The following is an 11,334-nucleotide window of genomic DNA, read 5'->3' as shown; positions in this document are numbered from 1 at the left end:
GGTGAACTTTAGCATGTTTTTATTTGCAATGATTCAATTTAACAATAACCATAGACTTTAAGGGAAATTGATATGAGCAATATTTAAGAAAATTTGGCATTTGGAAGATTGTCATTTCGAGGGTTGGAGGAGCTATTGATAAATGGAATATGTTCTGAATGTTAAATGTTAACTTCGAAGAATGCTAGTGCAGTGTTCTTAACTTAGAAGGCCAGATATTTGATCAGGGGAAGGGGTACTGGACACATGTAACTTTTTCCTCTCATCAGAAATTTCTCCAGATTGTGGTTTGTTTACTCTTGTGGTGGACTGTTGTTGACATGACTTGTGGCAAGCAAAACACTGTAAACAGATTTTCAGTGGAATGGAGATTTCCTGCTAGTAAAAAGGTCTCTTATCGAGGAAAGTTTAATGCCATTCAGCAGCAAGAAATATAGGCTTATGCCTACGAGCAAAACAGCTCTTATAGTGTTGTATCATTCTGTACCTTCTCGTTAGAGGTGGCAGAGTCTTTTCCAAATTCATCTAACATTTCATAACAATAGTGGAAATGCCATCTAGTTACTCTGAGGGAATGCGGGTGACAAAGAGATGCTTGGCATTAATCAGCCTTTGATTAGACTTCGTAGACACTTGAGGCAAAGAAATGTGGCCTATGATTATGAGTACAATAGCTTGGGGGCCTTGTCAAATTTCAAAATCTGGACACTACTCTTCTTTTCATAACTTGGTTTGAAAGTAACATGAATATGTAAGCATCTTGATCAGTGTACACCCGTTTGTGTGCTTAAAAGAGTAATGTAGCTATAAAAAAAAAACATATTTATAGATCAAGATCTAGGACACAATATTCACCCATATTATAATAGTACAATGTAGAAAAATTTCTTAGTGGGAAAGATTAGTGAAATAGTGAAAATGTGCATAAAAGAGTAATGTAGCTGTAAAAAAAAACAAATATTTATAGATCAAGATCTAGGACACAATATTCACCCATATTATAATAGTACAATGTAGAAAAATTTCTTAGTGGGAAAGATTAGTGAAAAAGTAAACCAGATTTTTGTTGAATCAACTGCTAATTGGGTATCAATTTTGGTGATGGTGGATGGTAACATTTACTTTTACAAGTGTCAATGATGGATGAAGACTATTATGATCTCTCATCATGAATTGATTGTAGATTAAAAGATTACTTAAAAAAATTATATGCAAACTGATTGATACTCAAGTTATCCCTGAATGATACAAAATGACAGTAATTATCAACTGCACTGCTATTATACATAGCAACGTGGTCTTGAGCAAGAGTGCTGCAGACACGCACAGAGATGGCTGTAACAGTTTATTGTTTCTCCTGCCCCTTTTAAAGTTACTTGTCCATGATACAGCTCTAAATAAGAATATGTTAGGCTGAAGTTCTCTAGTGATCATCCTTAACAATCCAGCAGGTAAGATCTCAGACACCTTATATTGTGCAAAGAACACACAGCAATACACTTTTAAGTGACTTATTAATCACCTCTTAGTGAACTTGTCACTGATGTTGTTGGCGGAGTTGTGTTAGCTTGGTTGATGGGCCTCTGGCTCATCACAGTTCTTTTTATGGGCCTGGCAAAGTTATAAAATTTGATTCCCTTCAATTTCAATGGAATTGAAATATATCGAAATAAGTAATTAATAAATGATAATCTGTTACACCATTTCATGCTTAAATTGTGTCAGCATTTCTTAAACTTGAGAAACACATAAAGAACCTTTGTCTTCTTTACTTTTTTTGATATTGGCCACCACAGCTTTGTTTCTTTTAAGAGATGGCTGCCTCAGACAGACCTCTTACATCTCCATTGTAGTCTCTGGCTCAGCATCCTAAGGTGTCATACCAACATACCAAAAACCAAACTAACACTATTCCTTACTACCTTCATTCTTATTGTTTGTATGTTATAATGAGGAGGTGCCAACAGTGAAGAAAAAAATCAAAGTTGGAAGCTATGATGCCGGGACAATCTTTTGAGATGATAAACAAAACCATTGGTTAAAACAATGTAAACTGTTCAAACAAAGCAGCCAATTTCTTTTCCACCTGGCCAAGGTCTTGACAGGATGCCCACTGTGCTTAAGAGAGTTTCTTAAGCCTATTTTCTACTTTTTGCAAGTGAGGCCTAACCTCATCATTTCTGTGGCTTAATTAGCATTCTCATGAAATTTGAAAGCACAATCAAATTATACATGGTAAACAAATTTTAGAGGCAATTGAAGCAGAATAAAGAAGACTGAATTAAAGCTGAAGAATTGTTTTAATTAAAGAGTTGAGCTAAATAGAGACTAAATTGTATCAATACCACTTAAGGGAAGGAGAACCTGTAAAGTTGATCTGCGTGGCCTATGCCTCCAATGTGTGGGTTGTAAACATCCATTCAAGGTTTGTTGATGTTGACATTTGGTAGTTCCTTTGACACTGAAAAAACATGGGCAGGCTCACTAGCCAATGCATTTGTTGATAAGAAAGATACATCTCTCTTGGTTATACCATTTGGTCAACCCCTCTATGCCCTACTGAGTGCTGACTTTTTCACCTCAGCAAATAATATAATAATGATAATCTCTATTATGGAAACCAGCATCACAATCACATGGTTTACAAAAGGATCTGCACTTCAAAGATGACTGAGCTAAGACTTAAAACTAGCTGACAAATACAAAGATGTTCAAAATGTAAAACTAATTGCAAATAGGAAATAAATATCAATATTACAGGGCTCCTAAGCCCTTCAACAAGGAATAATATTTAATAAAAAATTAAAATTAAATTTATGAAATGAATTTGGAAAAATGTGTACTAGAAGAAAAAAATGAATCAAATTAAAAAAAATCTATTTACGTAAAATGGATATCAAACTAATATTTTTAACAAACCCTCAAGTTAGAAAAATGAAATCTGCAGAAGTAAATTAGGAAAAACAATTGAAATCCATTCTTAACTCCTAATAAATGAATTCAAAAATATTTAACTATATTATTTGAAAATGGATATTGAACTAACTCCAAACATGAATTAGAGCACCAACAGTGGAAAAAAAGATATGAAACCTACTGTTTGCAAGAAGTCCATGTTTGCACAAAATAATGTGTGCTCTATAGATGTCTTGTGTTTTGTTTTGGAGTTGCTTGTTAGATTGTGTAGACCATCAATTTGAAACATTCAGTTTCTCCATAATGCTTTGCCCTTGTCATAACAGAGGGACAAAAATATATGTACTAGTCATCCCCAGTTTTGTAGTGTGGTCTCTTCTTCCTGAGCAGGTTTTAGAGCCAAGAGGTTGTTAAATAGTCCTTCAACATTCCCTCTTTGAATGAAGTAAGGATCAACACTGCAAGGGGCAATTTCATGCACATATATGTTCTTGATTTTTGTGTGCCTAAGGGAGGTCTGTTAATAAAAATTTCAATACAAAATTTTTTTAAGATTTCTTTCATTGCAAGATCATGTACTGCCTCTTGAATTGCCCTTTTCAACTGCTTGACAGAATTCTTCACTTCTAGGGCTTGGTCGCTTATTTTTAAATCCTGAAGTTTCATCAGAAGTGCAGTGTCTGCGTCATTGTCCTCTCTGCGAGCCTCAAGGGTCATTCGGCACTCTGGTGGCATCAGTGCATTAATAAGGCAGTGCTTGTTCACTAATTACTTTATATTTTGGAAGAGTACTTTTGTGGGCAGAACAGTCATTCCAAAACAGTAAGGACTGGGCCGCCAAATTAGGGAACATTATGGGGCAGTTTGCAGCCCAAGCATTTTGGTGTATGCTTATTTGCAACCATTAAGTTTCCTTTTGCAACTACTACAAAGCAGTCTTAACTTCACTAATCTTTCATACTTAAATAAAGCATTTGACCATTGACTAGTCTGGTTCCTAATTAGCTACTCTTCCACACCTGCATTAAATAAGCTGGATGCACAAGTTACTCTAAGACAGTGGCTAGTCTTGTGCTTAAAGCCTGGTTCTTTGCACAGCAAGGGTAGCATGTTACTGAACATGTTATTTCCCACAGGCTGTTTGTCAAAAGCAAAATGTTTAAAGTAAAATGCTGTTACTTCGTTAGAATACGCTTGCACTAAACCGAGATACATATATATTTTAAAAGGACAACATTTGTGTATCTTGTTAAAAGGATGAAAAAAATGCTTTACTACACATGACTTGTATTTCAAATCGGCAAGACCACCTTAAAAAAGTCTTCAACTTCAACTTCTTTGAAACAGATGAAATTCAAGCCAACATCAAAATTTGCTACAGTTATATTGCTATGTTCACCATGAGGCCCAGATAACTTTCCATTATAATAATAAAGTGTATGGAGCAATGATTTGGCTGACTTCAAAACCTAAAAGTCCTGATTACAAGAACTTTTGTTCTTCATTCTCTGTGACCGGCACCCTCTCTTCTTTCTTGTTTTTACCCTCTATGGAAGATTCTAAAGCCAGAAAACAGAAAAAAAACATGGTTAACATTTAGGACAATCAAGAAAGAAGAATCTCAAATGGGCAATTTGAACTCTACAGAAGAGATGTAGCGGCTAATTACCACCAAAACTTTGCCTGTTATCCGAAGTACTCAGCAAATTTGAATAATAACTGGGCTTTTTCTCTGCAAGGTATCAACAGATGCCAGCAACAATACCATACACTTTTCTTGGAGGGTAACATTTGGAGGAAGATTTCGCTACTTCATGCACAAACTTAGAAAACCAGTAATTCAAGATAAGGCATTCATCTTGATCAAGGACGTATCCAGCAACTGAACCAAATGGAAATCATAATCTTTGAATAAATCACTGACTTCAACGTTGGGTACTTTACTCAATCTCTTTTTATGCTCTTATTGGAATATTCCATATGCCCATTTATATTCATAATGAGTGGACTTTAGCACGGCACTTTCCATCAACTTAGCCTCTTCATTAGCATATTTAACACTCAAAAACGGTAAAAGCAATCAGCATGCAGTCTCGTGTTTTCGTCAGTTTTCTCTTGTTTGGAGACCCTGATGAAATCCTCTCACTGGTTTTTGAAATAGTACATAAAAGAAACAAAATTGATTGAAATTACCACACAAAAGAGAATTGCACTTGATGGTGAAACTTGTGGAACAGCATTTGGCAAAGAGCAATTTTGCAGAGACTGCAAATACAAACCTCATGGAAGAAGAACCTGCAAAAAAAAAATAAAAAAAAAATAAAAATAATAATAATATTACAGTATTTACACTGAAAGGTGACTCTTATCCGTAAAAATCTACATTAATATTAAAAAGTAAAATTATCATTTGTTTATTTAAAATAAATAAGTAAATAAAGTAATCTAGAATACATACAAATCAAGAAATCAAACATGCATTTGTCCTACTCATAAGATACTTCCTCACTTTAGTTTCAAAATCACTGAAAGACTACAGAGTTCCTTGCAGCAGAGGGTAATGAATTAAAAACATTTGAGGTGCTGTGCTGGAAAGTACCCAACTCAAGGAGTACTTTTAATGTCGTTTCTTTTGAAGATCTCAGTGTCTGTGTTGGATTAACGATGTCTAGCTTAAGATAGGATGGCCAGTCATCATAATGCAAGGCTTCAAAGCAGTGTTATATAGATCTGGCATATGCACATAGTGCCCAAGATGGAAACCTGCAGCAGCTAACTGGACACGTTGTAGGCGCTTCAGTTGGTATTCCAGGATTGGATGACTAACAATGTTAGTGTAGTCAATTTGTGATAAAATCAGGTATTCTACCAGTTTCTTTCGGACGTGGAAGGGAGTTAAGTGCTTTAATTTTCTAATTACAGCTAGTGCTTCCTAAATCACCAACTAGCTGACTTCAAGATCAGATGGCCTGAAATGATTATACGTCGTCGTTTCATCCACATACTAATGACACACAACTTCAGATGGAAAAGCAGAAGATAGGTCATTTACGTAAAGGTTGAACAAAATGAGTCCTAGAATTGATCCCTGAGGAACCCCATAAGTAGACTGATTTGTGCTGATGAGCAGTTTTCGACTTGCACAAACTGTTTCTGGCCCATTAAATAACTTGTTATCCACCGCAGGACTTTCTCAAAGGCAATGGTATCTAAAGCTTAAGAGAAGTGTGCCATAACGGCCAGTGTAATTTCACCCTTTTTCATGGCCTGAAGAATATCATCCCTGATCACTAACATTGTGGTTGCAGTGGAGTGACACTTCCAATATAACTGATTTTAGATTGTAAGGTGGCATTCTCCGTGAAAAAACAGTGATTTGGCGGAGAGCCAATTTCTCAAAAGCCTTCGATAATACAGATAGAATAGAGATGGGTCTGTAATCATTATTTGTCTGGCTCATCCACCTTAGGAATCAGACTAATGTGCACAGTTTTCCACAACAGGGAATATTCGTTTCTGTCAAGGCATGAGTTGATGATATGCGTGAGTGGAGAGGCCAGATGTTTGGCCACCAGTTTAGGCCAATACTTCTGAACTATTCAGTCCAGTCAAGCAGTCTGATTGCAGTTCCTTTATCTCTCTAAACACTTCCTGATTAGCTACATGACAGAAACAGAAGGAGGAATGGGAGTCATCTGTAAGACAATCGATCAGCCGGTAGATGAGCGCTGCAGACAAAGCAGTGACATGCCTAGCCATTAAGGCGAAGTGCCTTTTAAGATTGTCAGGATCAGCATGGAGCAGTTGTTGGCTTGGATGGAGAATACAATGTATCCTCCATACCTCCTTTGGTTGCTTTGAGGAAAGCACAGTGATCATAAACGACCGCTTGGCCTTCTTGATCAGGTTTTTTAGCTTGTTTAGAGTGTATCTAAACATGTTCCATTCACCTTCCTTAAGAGGGCGTGCATGGGCTTCCTGGGGTTGATTTGCAAGGTTTACTTGCGGGGAGCCAATGCTCTGATCATTTAGCCAGGGCACAGGGGGTTGGGTCACCTTTATTCTCTTCAGCGGTGCATGTCTGTCCAGACATTCTGTAACGAGACAGTTGAAAATTGCAATCTTGTCATAAGGTTTGTCGAAAGCAAACCCGATTTTGGATGAGCTTGTGTCTAGGTGTATAACGTGTAATTTGCGCAAGCTTACGGGGTTTTTTTAATGAGTATTTGTACAGTTTAAATAGGGTTGCATTTTACACTATAGCACACAAGATCCAACTTACTTATCTGTCATGACCATGTGCAGCTTGATGTAGCGCAAGCTGATGGGGATGTTCTAAATTCTTAAATAGTTCCAACTTTAGCCATGTGAAACAATTCTCCTAATATTAAATGACTTGTACTAAGTAGTCTAGCTTGATCACAATAATTATGCAAGACTTTTTCTCGACTGATGTTCTATGTTTCTTATTTAGAGGCACATCACCCAGTAATAGGTGATGTTTCCTAAAAGAGATTATCATGTAGAAACCGGGTAAGGAAATGGAAATGCTATATTCTAACACCTAAATAAGGCAAATGAAAACCAAAAAGAAGGTCATGAGCCTATAGAAATAATATTCTTGGGAGAGTGGCCATATCAGATCGTCTGCAAAAGTAATGACTTTATCAGTGGCAATGAGGTAGACAAAAGGTGTTGCATAAACAGGAGATTGAAAAGACTGACTTTCCTCCAACAGCATGAAAATGACAAAAATTATAACTTCAAGCCTCATATGTGTACATAAAAGAGTCATGTAGCGTGGTAAAAAAGTAATGATAGTCATTATCAACTCCATTGCAATAATAATAATAATAATAATAATAACTTTATTTAAGTGTCAGTGTATTTTAGCACTGCTGTGCTAATTGGGGACACTGTAAATAAGGAAACAAATATCGTAAATGAACAGAAACTCGTTAAAAAACCCCAACTGGTAGGAGGCAGGCCATTTGGCTATTTACAAAGCGTGCAGGAGTTGAATTCGGGGCCACCGAAGACAAATCCATCCAGTGGCAGGGAGGAGGACTTGAACCCGGGACCTCCGGCTTACAAGTGCAGCGCCCTAACCACTAGGCCACACTCGCCTCCTAATATATGCATATGCATGCAAACGTGTTCTTGAGCTAGAGTGCTGCAGACGTGAACAGAGATGGCTGCAAAATTGTTTCTCCTGCCCTTTCTAAAGTTACCTGTCCATGGTACGGCTCTTGATAAGAATACTTCCAGTACCAGTTTGCTAGTGATCATCCCTAGCAATCCAGCAATTAAGATTACAGACAACTTTTTCCCTGTAGACAACAGACAGCATTACACTTTCAATTGACTTAATTTATCACCTCATAGTGAAGTTGTCACAGATGCTGTCAGTGAGTAATCTTATTTCCCTTGATGAACCTCTGGCTGTCCACAGTGTTTTTATGGGCCTGGCAAAGTTATTGCACTTGATCTCCTTCAATTTTAAAATATATGGAGATGAATAATTGCCATTAGTTAACATAATTTGATCTGTTACACCATATCATTGTTAAATTGCACCAGCATTTCTTCAACTTAAGAAACACATGGAGAATCTTTGTCTTTATTTTTGTTATTGTCTACCACAACTTTGTTTGTCTTGGAAATGGCTGCCTTAAATACACCTTTTCTAACAGCTCCATTGTAGTCTCTGGCTCAAGGTGCCAAAGTGTCACACGAATATACCAAAAACCGACTCATGGTGTTTTCTTTTTGAGATGATAAAACACAACTATTTGTTAAGATAGATTGTAAACTGTTTCAAACTAAGGAGCCAATTTTCCTCCCACCTGGCCAAGGTCTTGACAGGATGGATATTGTGGTTAAGAAAGTTTTTATAGTGTTGCAAGGCTTTTCTTACATATTTTATCCAATTACTACTTAATGCAAATGAAGTAGTACTTGAAGAGAAGTCTAATGTGTTCCAAGTATTTAAGCTTCAGTTGACTGACTTCTAGTGAAACTTGTTCTTTGCAGGTGTGGTGGCTCCATTTAAGAGTTTGAAATGTGTAAATACCAGGTCAGTTCTCTAAGGTGGTTTGTCATCAATATGTTGTGAATGCCTGCATTTTGAATGATGGGGTCCTGGACCAGCAAATAGCAATTTGTGGAAGGTTTGTTATGCCCATGAAAATACCAAAATAGGTTTCCACCTTGCAATTTATTCTGTCCTTCCACATTTCAGGATATTATATTGATTTTTTTTGGGTCACAATGTTGTCAAAAACAGCAACCCCAAACGTCTTTTAAAGAAGTTGGCTGGTAAGGGGCTTTTAGAAACATCAAGTTTTATTCTTTTTAGTCCCTAAATTCATCAACCTTCTTGAGCCGGTCACCTGCATTCAAGTCATGGTCCCTCTAATTCTTACCTTGACATTCTTCTTGAATGTCAATATCAGAACTATGAGAACTTTCATTATTGCTTTCCTTGTCTGAACTTTTCAAATCTGCAATAAGAGCAGAATTGAATAATTAAACGAGACTTACCTGTAAGTTGAAGTTTGATTGAGATTCTACCGTAGCATTTGCAGAAATGAAGAGATCACATGAGATAGCAAGTCACGTGACTTCGAGCTCAGTCTTGAAAGCATATTTATTTTTTTTGTTTGTTTTTTTTTGAGGAGTCCTGTAGACCACCCCATAGATGAATAGTAAATATATGGTGTATGCAACACCATAGGATGATATGAACAGGGGGAGGGGAAGGGAGGGATGTGATCTCTTCATTTCTGCAAATGCTACGGTAGAATCTCAATCAAACTTCAACTTACAGGTAAGTCTCGTATTAATTATTCAATTCTGCCTCGCATTTGCATACATTCTGAGATCACATGAGATTTTAGAGCTCTATAGGGCTCTCAAAAAATAAAGAATACACATTCCAGATGAGGAAACGTAAGCATGGCATTTATTACCAAGGCACTAATTCTTTCCCAGTACACTGTTGGCAAAGGAACTATCATTTAACAGTGGTTTGTTATAATAAACAGCAAACACAGAGCTTGAACGCCAGCCAGCTGTGGTCATAATTTCATCTAGAGGAACATCCGCTGACTTTGCAGCAGAAGTGGCTGCACTTCTGGTGGAGTGAGGCTTAAAAACAGAAGTATTAATTCCAGCGTCAAGCATAACTTGTTTGAGCCACCTAGAAATAGTGTCTTTAGAAGCAGGCCCATGAGGCTTGCAGTGGCAAATCAGGATTTGAGAACATGAACCCCTTAAGTTAGAAGTTCTAATAAGATACTCTTGTAACAATGTAAAAACGCAAAGAGTTTTATCATGGTCATATTTCTTCAACACAATAGGTGGCAGGTGTCTTTGCCGGCCACCATGAGCACTTGTTTGCTTTAGAATGGAAGTAATTTGAAAAACATATTCTCCATCTTTAGATTGCATGTCATTGATTGACAGCAACTTAAGAGTCTGTGTTCGTTGTGCAGTAACTAAGGCCAAAATAATAATAATAATAATAATAAAATCTTTATTACCGTGTCAATGTATTTAGCTCATAGAGCTAATTGGGAACACCTACTATCACTAAATTAATAGAAAAAACTATGTACAGTATCATAATAAGTAACAATATAGCCGATAAACTATGCATTAAAATTTAAAAATATTCAGAAATATTAACAATGTTCAGATAACATAAAAATACTTGTACCATGCAGATAATTAAAAAAAATCACGTGCTGCAAAGATTGCAGCAGTTGCCACTGTCTTCCACTAGGCTGACCAGGTCAACTCTACGGATTCTAGTTTTAAAGATAGTAAGGCTTGGTAGTTCACGCATACCATTTTCTAATTTGGACCAAATATATGGTCCTTGATACCTTAGTGTGTGTTTACCATAGCGTATAGTGTTAAATCGTGGTATTTCAAAGTCACTATTCCTAAGGTTATAACGAGTACCCTTTCGAGTAAATATCTCAGATATGTAGCTGGGTACTAGATCGTTCTTTACTTTATACATTAGTATTGCTATGTCCTGTAAGCGTCTATTATGAAGCGTAGGTAACTTAGCACGCTTAAGAAGATCCTCATATGTCTCTGTTGTGGTTTTGAAGACCGCACGCAGGGCTCGCTCTTGGATGCGTTCGATTTTGCGCCCATCTGAAGATTTACAAAAGTTCCAGACTAAATGACAGTATGTTAAATGTGGCATTATAGCTGTTTTATATAGTATGAGCTTAGCTTGGCATGGTATTAGGTTGCGCAAGCGCATGAGGACTCCTACTTTCTGGCTGGCTTTAGTGCATATTTCGCTAATGTGTTGTGTAAAGTTAAGGTTCTTGTCTATATTTACTCCTAATAGCTTGATTTCTTCAGTTTTCCTGATCGCGTCATTGGCGATGGTGAGAA

General features: G+C 36.8%; 1 pseudogene across 1 annotated transcript in view; it reads right to left on the bottom strand.

Annotated features, from left to right (window-relative positions):
• Positions 1 to 8,757: 8,757 nt before the first annotated feature.
• The window catches only part of LOC149034354 (uncharacterized), a 7,173-nt pseudogene continuing 4,596 nt past the window's right edge, over positions 8,758 to 11,334 (bottom strand). The window contains exon 3 of the transcript XR_016183230.1: positions 8,758 to 10,428. The product of XR_016183230.1 is annotated as an uncharacterized LOC149034354 (transcript). The remainder of the gene's footprint in view (positions 10,429 to 11,334) is intronic.

The sequence above is a fragment of the Pocillopora damicornis genome, chromosome 14 (genome assembly GCF_964200805.1).
Source record: "Pocillopora damicornis chromosome 14, jaPocDami1.2, whole genome shotgun sequence".
In the NCBI taxonomy this organism is placed as follows: Eukaryota; Metazoa; Cnidaria; class Anthozoa; order Scleractinia; family Pocilloporidae; genus Pocillopora; species Pocillopora damicornis.
This window is presented reverse-complemented; position numbering and strand designations above follow the sequence as displayed.